Source organism: Ranitomeya variabilis, chromosome 1 (assembly GCF_051348905.1).
Source record: "Ranitomeya variabilis isolate aRanVar5 chromosome 1, aRanVar5.hap1, whole genome shotgun sequence".
Taxonomy (NCBI): Eukaryota; Metazoa; Chordata; class Amphibia; order Anura; family Dendrobatidae; genus Ranitomeya; species Ranitomeya variabilis.
In genome coordinates this window covers 847,575,896-847,588,277 of record NC_135232.1, presented here as the reverse complement: position 1 = coordinate 847,588,277, position 12,382 = coordinate 847,575,896, and positions in this window count along the sequence as shown.

Below are 12,382 nucleotides of genomic sequence, written 5' to 3'. Positions count from 1 at the left end.
AATAACCACACCCCCTCCACTGATTGGCACCTTTCTGCCTAGGCACAGTGCACACAGAAAACTGCCAATCAGTGGTGCAGACGAGGCTATACGCAGTTCAGCACTTAGAGAATTGGTAGATCTACTACAGATAAAACAGTGATTTTATCAAAATTGCAGAAAGCAACCCAGTAAGTGATACATCACTGGAATCAAGGTCTCTGCCTCTACTTCATGCTGCCCTCATTTGTGGTAGCAAACACCTGGTGACAGATCCCCTTTAAGTGTAAAACTAACTTATTATACTGGTATGGATTATATAAAAATAAAAAAAAATGATACAAAGATAAAAATATACATAAAATAAAATTAAAAAAATATTTTCTGCAAATACTTTTCCTATATTTCCTTTGAGGACTTTTTTTCTGGTACAGATCTTGAATTCTGAGTACTAAAATATTATTATTACAAAGAAAATAACAACCATCATTTACATTGGAAATTGCACAAGGTCCGCTTTTGCAGAATGATCAGGCACAGAATTGGGAAATATATGTTAAAATATACAGTAGTTTTGATAATAGAATATAGTGGGACCAGACTGATAATGGAGCTGATGGGTCTGGCAATGGACACATGGTGGAAAATAAATATAAGATGAGATATTGTAAACTGGATAAAAGTTTGGGAATTCTTATAGTTTTCAAATCCTTTGCATCACTTATGTCAGAGGACTTAATGGCCATGTACAGGGTGTGATGACACCACATAGCATCCCTGAAATAGTTCCAAATGGTGTTTCCCAAATAAATATCAACCAGCAATTGCAGAAACTGATCTTCACTGCTAAAGCGGAAGTGCGCCTCTGTACCTCCAGATACCTCCAGATGTTGCAGGTTAACCCAGAGCGTAACATATGTCAGTGCCTCATCGGGAAAAGGAATGCTTATGACATAAGAGATTGCACTGGTATAGTCATATTAAAAGGGTGTGTTTATGACAGATTTATTGCATTCTACTATGTGTAAGCGTAATATTCATATTGGAGCGCAATTCTGACAACTTGCTCTGTTATCAGCGATAGCACATAAAAGCCGAACATCTAAAGTGGTAGTTTTTCTTTTTGGAATGCCTCCTAGTGCTTAGACCATTACTCACAAAGTACAAGTACAGTGATTCTATAAAAATACATCACGCGTGGGGAGCCTGCATGCTAACTACTAAATTACTTCTCTTACACAGTTCCTGACCTATCTGATCAATTTATTTGCTTCTTTCCTCCACCATGACCTAAGCTGAAGGACTCAAGGCTGTAGGATCAGCCCCGACTGCCCCAGACAGAAACTTAGAGCTGAACTTCATGCATTTTTTCATGTCTAGAATTTCCCCCCAAGGGAAGTAGTTTACTAAAATCTACCAGACATTCCCTCATTTCTAACTCAGAATGGGAACATGATTATTGATAATGCTTTACCCTTCTTTTTAACATTTCGCTATCTGGAAAGATGGGACACCGAAGTATAGCTCTGTAAAAGAGTTCAATGTTTGCGGGAAGCAATGTGATAACTTTGTACTGGAATGGCTGTCATTAGTGACTACTTTCTGGCGTCTGTTAGCAATAAAGAAGGCCAATATAACTGTGTTCCACTCAAAGCTCATGTAGACAGCAGGAGCCTGCAGGACAGTGAATGATGGCTGTACGGCCTCTTTGTGTGCGGCTGTGCTGGATCCTTTGCGTGCTGTGTGTAGGGAGCCTTTCTCAAAAAAATGAACGAAAATTTTTCAAATAAGGTAAAAAAAATCAAGAAAAACAAAAACAACCTTATATCCTATTGATATTGCAGATAAAATTATCCTTTTACTTATAACTTTAAAACCATGAGACAGCCACAATCAACATAACAAACAACCGTGCTGACTAAATAACCCTACCACTGTAGCTTGATAAGCACTGCCTATAAGCAGAGGTTGGCACCCTAACACACAATACGCTCCTCGGTGGCTGTCTCTAAATCTCCTAGGTGGACCTGAGACTGGTATCTCAACTGGGCCACCATTTACACATCCCAGGAAAAATGAAGAAAGATAGGGATTGCCAATAGAGAATGTTAAGTGGCAGATGGCAATCTATATATACATATATAATCGTCTAAGGGGCACTTCCGTCTGTTTGTCTGTCATGGAAATGCCGCGTCACAATCAGCGACGGGCACAGTCCGGCCGAGAATTCGCCCCTTCCTACTCTGTCAGTGCCCCCTCCATACTTCCCTCCAGTCAGCGCTCCCACAGGGTTAATGGCTGCGTTACACCGCGTTATGCCGCGGTGTAACGCAATCCGTTAACGCTGCTATTAACCCAGTGTGACCAACTTTTTACTATTGATGCTGCCTATGCAGCATCAATGGTAAAAAGATCTAATGTTAAAAATAATAATAAAAAAAAATCATTATTTACTCACCTTCCGGCGCCTTTCCCGCTCCTCGCAATGCTCCGGGCCATGCATTGTGGTCTCGCGAGATGATGATGTAGCGGTGTCATCATCTCATGAGACCGCAATGCATTCTTGGAACTGGAGCGTCGCAAGGAGCATCGCTAAACGCCTCGCCTGGTTTCGGGGGCCGCCGGAAGGTGAGTATATAACTATTTTTTATTTTAATTCATTTTTTTAACAGGAATATGGTGCCCACATTGCTATATACTATGTGAGCTGTGTTATATACTACATTGCTGTGCTATATACTATGTGGGCTGTGCAATATATTACGTGGCTGTGTTATATACTGCGTGAGCTGTGCTATATACTACGTGAGCTGTGCTATATACTAAGTGAGCTGTGCTATATACTATGTAGCTGTGCAATATAATGTGGCTGGGCAATATACTATGTGGCTGTGTTATATACTACGTGGGCTGTGCTATATACTACATAGCTGTGCAATATACATGGCAGGATAATATACTACGTGGCTGTGCTATATACTACATGGCTGTGTTATGTACTACGTGTGCTGTGTTACATACTACGTGGGCTGTGTTATGTATTATGTGGGCTGTGCTATATACTGCGTGGGCTGTGTTATACACTGCGTGGGCTGTGCTATATACTATGGGCTGTTATACACTGCGTGGGCTGTGTTATATACTACGTGGGCTGTGCTATATACTACGTGGACTGTGTTATACGCTGCATGGGCTGTGCTATATACTACGTGAGCTGTGCTATATACTACATGGCTGTGTTATATACTATGTGGGCTGTGCTATATACTACGTAGCTGTGCAATACACATGGCTGGGCAATATACTACGTGGCTGTGTTATATACTACGTGGCTGTGTTATGTACTATGTGTGCTGTGTTACATACTACGTGGGCTGTGTTATGTATTACATAGGCTGTGCTATATACTGGGTGGGCTGTGTTATACACTGCGTGGGCTGTGCTATATACTACATGGGCTGTTATGCACTGCATGGGCTGTGTTATATACTACGTGGGCTGTGTTATACACTGCGTGGGCTGTGCTATATACTACGTGGGCTGTGCTATATACTACGTGGCTGTGCTATATGCTACGTTGCTGTGTTATATGCTACGTGGGCTGTGTTATATACTACGTGGCCTGTGCTATATACTATGTGGCCTGTGCTATTTGCTACATGGCTGTGCTATATGCTACGTGGGCTGTGTTATATGCTACATGGGCTGTGTTATATGCTACTTGGCTGTGGTATGTTTCTCTGCTGTATCTGTGCATCATGAATCGTGGTATGTGTTAAAGAGGGGGGGCCCACTAAGACTCTTTCACCCGGGGCCCTCAAAAACCTGGAGCCGGCCCTGGCTTCACTGATTGGTCATGCCCGGCCGGCCGTGAACAATCAGCGACAGGCGCAGTCCGGCCGCAAATTTTGAACCACGCTTCACTAATTGGTCGCGCCCGGCCGGCCGAATCCTGTGTATAAATTGCATTATTCTGAAAACTTCATAAATAAACTACATACATAATCTATGATGTACAATATATTGACCAAGAGATCTAGATGTAATTTGATTGTTTGGTTGTCAAAATTGTTATGTTATTGTTTATTCTTATATGATGTTAAAATATATGTTCATACTATTAAATAAATAAATACATAATCTAGAATACCTGATGCGTTAGAATCGGGCCACCATCTAGTACTAGATAAAGGTGAAAGGGTGATCAACACAAAAACAAAGTGCAATAGTGCTTATATACATATAGTATCCCACTATACTGTTCCCTACTGATGTAAAATCCTGCCTGGCTTCTGGGATTGGCACCCTACAATTCAGCGGATATGGTGCCCCCACCCAGTGGCGGCTCACCCTTGGAAACCCTGCACATCAGCTAATATCATTGAAAACATGTCATAGGCTAAGCCCCAAAAGGGTGGCCATCTATATATATAATTGTCTAAGGGTTTTTCTGTCTGTCTGTCTGTCCTGGAAATCCCGCGTCTCTGATTGGTCGAGGCCGCCAGGCCTCGACCAATCAGCGATGGGCACAGCATGGCGACGATGATGTCATAAAGGTTGCCTCGACCAATCAGCGACGGGCACAGTCTGCCGCGAATTCGCCTCGACCAATCAGCGACGGGCACAGTATCGACGTAGATGTCATAATGGTTGCCATGGCGATGATGATGTCATAAAGGTTGCCTCGACCAATCAGCGACGGGCACAGTCTGCCGCGAATTCTGGAATCATCATTGTCCATATACTACGGGGACATGCATATTCTAGAATACCCGATGCGTTAGAATCGGGCCACAATCTAGTATTACATAATAAGAGGCAGACTTGAAACCACATAACACGCAACACTGATTAGAGACTGGTATTACATATGTCATAGTAATAACAGTAAGTGAGGAAAGATACTCATCATATATGATGTCTAGACACGCCTCAACGCGTTTCACCTTTTAGGATCATCAGGAGGCTCAGATATGTGGATGCTACATGGAAACCACCCATGTTGCCCTCAATATATAGATTACCCCTGAGCCCAGAAGGAGGTACTTCCTTCAAATGGCAGAGGTAAATTTTAGTAGCCATTAAAATGGGGCCGAAAGGGTGAATCAGTATTAGATACTCCGTCCATTTTAAGCCCCCCACCATTCTCTTGCCTTTGCACGCTTAAGAATAAATAGTTTCTTATTGGTAAACATACCTTCACACGCTGTTGAGCCAGAAGTCAGGTCAGCGTGCATGTCAGCAGAACCACAGATGCACTTCCTAACCCAACTGCGCATGACCGGAAACAGATGATCGCGAACGCGATATAGTGTGAACTTAGCACTGCGCATGTCAGTATCTGATGCTGCTCAGCCTGCCTGTATAGGAGCGGATGATGATCAACAGTTGTTGGTGACGTGTGTTCCACATTGGAACGCAAACAGATAAAACCATTGGTAAAACACCACCATCCCGCTCAACCAATGACATTAAGGGACAAACCACTATTGCAGGCAAGGAAGATATACATTTTCAGGACACAGATTACTATAGGGGAAATGAATGTTGTAATAAAATAAAATATTGATAAAAATGAGTTGTTGATATTATTAATACTCATCACAATTTTGTGCACCCCGCTACAGAGAACGGGGAAGAAGATTGTAGTATGACAAGTATTTTTTACGGGACCTCAAGGGAGCCTTAAGTACTGGAGGGGCCACAAACAACAAACAGTGTTCATGATAAACAACTATATCAGCATGGAAGGAGGACTATGAAGTAGGTGAACACATGGTCATCATTGATGACCCCTACTTTAAAGAAAACATGCATAAGAGAGGTTTTCATTGAGACCCATTGGTGTTAGACAATTCAGACGATGGATCCAAGCACATTCTTTTTGGAGCAACAATCTATCGAAATTACCACCTCTTGGGTTTGGTGTAAAAACTTCAATGACACTAAATGAGATTTCACTGATCTTGCGTTGATGTATCCTCCTGAACTAACCCCTAGTTTTACCGACATAGTCCTTAGGACAACTGCACGTAGCTATGTAGACCAACCCATTGGTCTTACAGTTCGAGAAGTCACAAAGAAAAACCTTTTTGCCAGTAGCGGAACTGGTAATAAACTTCCCTGGTTTCATAAATCTGCAATTAACCCAACTCCCACATCTGAAAAAAACACAGGTTTTACGGTCTAACCAGGTACCCTCCAGGATTGACCTTTGAAATGACTGTGTACTAAGTTGTCTTTGAGGGACCGACCCTTTCTATAAGTTACTGATGGCCTTGGTCCAATAATCTTTGTCAGATCTGGGTCAGCTGTTAAAATGTCCCAATCAGAGGCGTAGCTAGGGTTTTGGTTCAGGGGGGCAAAGCTTCTGAGTGGGCCCCTAACCAGGTAACCTTGATTACAACTCGATGACGCACCCTAATAGTGGAGGAGAACCTCAGACCTCAGCAGATGACCGCGCAATTACTGAAAATAATCTCTATATAAAGACCAATATTGATATTATCGCCATATGGCAGTGGTAGATACCAGTCCTACAGAACATAAAGAGATCACAGTTACAGATAATGACTTACCGCTGACGTCCTTTCTGATGGAATCGTTCATTTTACCCGTCTTTTCCATCTGGCCCAGAACGACATGACAACTTCTTCCAGCCACGACTCGGCTGCAGAGAATACAACAAAGACACATTTTGTAATTGTAAAATGTAGGAGGTCTAGTACAAATTGGCTATGGGTCACACATTGAATTGCTCTTCATCTCAGAAAATTCTTAACCACTTTTAGCCCCAAATTGTGTGGAATATTACTATATAGAGCCTCCACATCAATAGAGGCCAAGAAGGAATCCTCAGCGAGATGGATGCCCTCCAACTTGAGAAGAAGGTCTGAAGTATCTCTAATATAGGAGGGAAGGGTGAATACAAATAGACGGAGCACTTCATCAATATAGATACCACAGTTCTGAATTAATGAATCAGAGCCTGAGACAATTTTAATGGGTCAAGTCCCTTATGCACCTTTGGTGTTGTATAAAAGGTAGCAATAAGGGGATATGCTAGCAGGAGGAACTCAAATTCATTTTTGGAGATCAAGTCATTCGCTTTTGATGTTTCCAGAAGACATTTCAACTCATTCTTGTATGGTATAGAGCAGTGTTCCCCAACTCCGGTCCTCAAGAGCCACCAACAGGTCATGTTTTCATGATTTCCTTAGTATTGCCCAGGTGATAATTGCATCACCTTCACAGGCAATAATTCTATCACTTGTGAAATATTAAGGAAATCCTTTTGGAGGCTCACTTTATGCCAAAAATTAACGCAAATCTGATACAGAACTGTAAGCCGATAGCTTTCATTTGCTTTGATTTTCACAGACATTCCTCAGTTGAAAAAAAGATATGCATGTCTATGACTGAGAGCTGATACCGGTCATTGATTTTGCGAGCAAGACAAAAGCCAACACCTCAGTCTAAGTAGAAGTCTGCTAGGTATTGTCTCAAGGACTGATGTTGTTTTGTTATGGCAACCCGTAGTATTCTCTCTATAGGACTTTGAGCTGAAGATATTGCACAATGATTTTCCACATCACTGGAATTGACCCGTGTTTTAGATGTTGGTGATAATAATAGGACTGAAAAAATGACGTGAATTGCGCTAACATGTCATTGAGAGTTACAGAGACATAAAATAAACAAAAAATAAACACCGTCGAGAAAAAAAAAATGGACAGCACTTATCATTGTGTAAATAACTGCATTCTGTTGAATGGGTTTGTCCGGCACCGCTCACTTCCACTTCGTAGGTGAGTGGTGCCGATAACATTATAACCCAATGCATCTCCCGAGATGTGTGCATGATCGGCAGGTATTTTGCACAAGTCCTATTCTGATAAAAATGTATAGGGATACCTGCTGATTATGCACACTTCTCAGCTGATGTGCGGGGTCAGAATATCAGTTCTGTATGTGCCATACAACCCCTTTAAGTTGGAAATTATTGAGTCAAGCAGCACTAAAGCAGGGAAAATAAAATATTTGTTTAGAGTTATATTCTGGACGGAGTCTCCCACTGTGACCTTGTCCTCACTTGTCCTGTGCATTCTACAGGTTGGGAGGGGAGGGCAATACATTGGCTAAGCTTCCGTTGACATTAGACATAAAGATATATACTATATGCTTGGCTGGAAAGTTGCTGAAAAGCCGTCTGTCCAAAATACTGTATGCCTGCACAACCCCCTTCAATAGGAAAACGCACCATGTCTGCCATAAATTACTCCAAATAATTGACATGGTGTGCCACTAGTAATCTGAAAGCTAACACAAGAACTCTAAAATGTCAATTTTTATCAATTCTATAAAAAAAAAAACACACAAAAAAGTTTGATTAAACAATGTTAGTTAAATAAAACACAAATTTAGGAGATATGCTGACTGTTCTTTACAGACGGGAAACTAACAGTATGAGATACGCACTCTGCGAGTCCCTAATCTTGCATGCTACCTGACCGTGGATGTTGGCACCCTAAAGATAAACGCAAAAGGCACCACCATTCATCATCGCCTGTCCCTGTTAAACCCTGCACCACCTAGTTAGGTACTAGTAGTGATACATAGAAGACACCTTACATCAGGGAGTAACCAGAACCAAAATACTAAATATAACACATAGTTCAAAAAACAGATCACAGTATTAAAATAGTATGAATGTGTACCATATAAAATCAGGCAGCACATACGTTACATGAATCCTGCTTTTCCCGCTATATGACCTTGCCTGACCGCAGAGGTTGACAACCTTGAGATAAATGCAAGCGTCGCCCCCACTCAAGCATACCTTGTCCCTGTTAAGCCTTTCAGACACCCAAGGGTAAAGGTATTTTCATATTTTAGGGTCATAACCAGACCGAGGGACATAAAATGTCTCATAGTCAGACCGGTATAATAATATATAATATCAATACATAGGTGCATATGATCAAGTAGATAACTGAACAAATGAAACTCCTTCATAGCATCAATATGTGTCAATATGTTTATCAGTCTACATACTGATGAAAAAAGCAAAACATCCCATTTATAAAAAATTCTGAAAAATACTTATCAGTCCTCATGATGCATCTGAACGCATTTTCCCTTTAGATGTTGGTTCATCAGGAGGCTTTGGGATAAAGGGTATTCATAATTGAATTAGATGCCAGGCAGATAGTGTGGTGGCGCCTCCCGTGTTTATCTTCAGGTTGCCAACTAGAGATGAGCAGTGTTCGAGTCGAACTGTTCGCCAATTTCAAATTTGAGCTGTTTTGGGTGGTGTTCGAGTCATTCGACGAACTCGAACAATTTGCTGTTTGAGTTTGTGTTCGATAACTGTTCGATCACCAAAAGCCTAGCTTCATTTTCACATTAAAACTGTTTATCATTGTTAATAGACTGTTTCAGTGTATAGGGGGCGGGGGATAGATCTGTGCTGAATTAATGCCGATCCACATTTTTTTTTCTTTCCCGCATTTACAGTGGGGCGGTGCAGTCTCAGCCTATCAGCAGTGCACACACACAGCAATGTGCATGTGATGCACACAAGCAAGGGCATGTGTCATTGGCTGTGTATGTCACATGTCCTTGCCCTATAAGAACCAGCCATTTTCCCCGTCGCCACCATTTCCTCACTGCTGCAGCTTAGTGTTAGACGGCACGGCTGCTGCTGTGGGCGCTATACAGACTAAGAGTGTTTTTTGCAAGCGAATTTGCAGTTAGATAGAGAGAGATAGGCTTAGGGAGTCGGGACTAGTTGTAATATCAGCCCTTTTCAGGGTAGGTTACAGCAGTTCATAGCACTGTTTGCCAGGCAGGTCTGAGCCAGTGCTGTGCAAGTGTTTGTCACAGCATTTGATGTAATCTAGCTCAGCCAATCCTTTTGGGCTAGTAGCATTGTAGTCATCTGAGTAGCCCACCTGTGAAGCTAGCTATACCGTCTGTGTATCTAATAATTTTTTACTGCATCTAACATTAGTTAGTATCTAACATTAGACACTCGCAGAATGTGTATCTGATACTGCTAGTTTCCTGTCTGTAGAGAACATCCAGCATATACCCTCATTATAATGTGTTTTTTTAGCTCACATTCTTTTATTAAAGGTGTTCCGGTTTGTCACAGAGGTAACTCACATAACTCTTCAGTGCTGCCCTACTGACCATAGTCACCACATGGTCCTCATTTTGGCCGTTTTGGGGACTTGCCTTTTGCAGCACTCCTCAGCACTGCTGTATGTAGCTTCCATTTTGCCTTAGGGGGGCATGGCCGGTCTCTGCAAGAATTTAACACTGCTGTGTCCTACAGAGATTAGGTTCCCTGGCCTATTACAAGCCAGCAAGGTCTATATTAGGCAGCTCTTCTCACCACTCTTTTCCCGAACATTGGTTCCTAGTTAGTTTGTCTGCTAGTGTTTATGCATTTATTTCTATTGATTCTCCCATTATCGACCCGGCTTGTTTACCCGTCCTGTCTGACCTCTACACTCCTGACCTCAGCTTTTTGCTCTTATCATGTGCTGCCTAGCCCCAAGGACCATCTATACCTCTATCTTGCCCTCCTGTATCGTACCCCCACCACTGACCCTCCAGTGAGCTGCTGCAGTCCAAGGAACTGCCCATGAGTTGTACCTGGTGTCTACCAGCAGCCCAACCTATCCTCACCATCAGAGGCCCTAGTGATGATTCGCTAGACACTTAGTCACTGCTCTCCATAGTAAGCCAAGCTCGTGGTGCAGTGGGTCCTCATCCGCCAGCATTACAAGGTTTTTTACTTGAATTAATAGAAATTTACATTTATGGAGATTTTTTTGTTAGCTGGACTTTGGATAGATCCTCTCTCTATTACCTACTCTGGTTAGCCAGTAATCTGATAATAGTATAGTCTTTAATAAAGCAAAACCAAAAACAAGAACCAGCACACCTGCTAGTATTAGTGAAATATGGAGGTGCACTTGCAAACAAATGTATCTTAGAATAAAACATATTGCGTAGACACAATGCAGTAAGTAAATAAATACTTATACAAGTAAAAAACATAGTGTACCTAGTTGACGCTATTTTGATCAAAAGAACATAAGAGCCATCTCACCGCAACAAGGTGTACCCAATCAGGATGGTCCCTAACTCTAGTGACTCACCTTGCTATGTACCATCCAGGCCTCAAAAAAGGGCCTTGATGGACCAGCTCTTGAAAACCTGCCTATGGAAAGCTGAGTAGGTACAGGTGCACAGCCTGGGTGGATGTGGGGAGCAGTACACACCTTCAAATGTACTCTTTCATAACTAGACTCAAAAGCCCCAATTCATCAAGACCAGCATTTTTCATGCTGCTCTTGAGGAGGCACGATGGCATGCGAGGAGCCTGATTCATGAAAGGACGCATGCATCTTCATGAATCAGGCGAGGTTGGAAGTAGCGTGCGTCTCCATTTGCACCTCATCACAAATATTACTCTCAAGAAGGACTCTAGTTATGGTCTGTGGCATAAGGTACACCACTGCTCGTCATCAATTTGGGTCATGCAGTCCCACTCTCGTTCAGCCCACTTTGTCAGGGCTGAGTGAAAATGGCATCAAAGTGTTGCACAAAAATTTAAGTGACTTTTTAAATCTTTTTACTACAGTTTTCTGTTGCAAAAGCTTTGATGAATCAGGGTCTAAAAGTTTCCATCTATGAAAAGACTGCTAGAATTAAAAGTAATTGAAGTTACAGTAGGATTGTAGATGCGGTTGCAGGGGTACTTTTTGTTATCGATGCTTTCAAAAAGTGGAAAACCCCTTAAATTTATTTTACAGTGTATTCAGTTAACGAATGTAATCATGGGTAACTCAAAGTGACCTCTATGACTCATGTATGTAAATGTAAGCAATTTAGATGTCACTTACTTGCAAAGTAAACAGTATAGTGGATAGTATAGAATGACTCAAGCCACATTTGCATCATTGATATCTTGTGGGTGAAATATATTGGCTTATACAATTTGCTTTTAACCTTATAACATTTTTAGAAATGTTACCTTAACTTTGCTTGTACATCAACATAACAAGGTATTTGTCTTATTAGTAGTTTAATTAACAGTATCTTACTCTCCACCCACAGCAAGTGCTTGATATTTTCCCAGGACTATCCTCCTCTTATCTTGAATATTTTCTATATTTACTTCAACTGAATCATTAGCGATACTGATTAAAGAAATAAAACTTAAAATAAAGTTGTTATGGATTTAGTCATTGGTTATCCACCCACTATAAAACTGTAGAAATGTTTTGCATTCCTACTTCACGCAGACCTAAGTTAACTAAATGGTTTTAATATGATTTACCGTACTTTTAGGCAAACTGAGATTCGCTTAATGATGAAGGAAAATCTC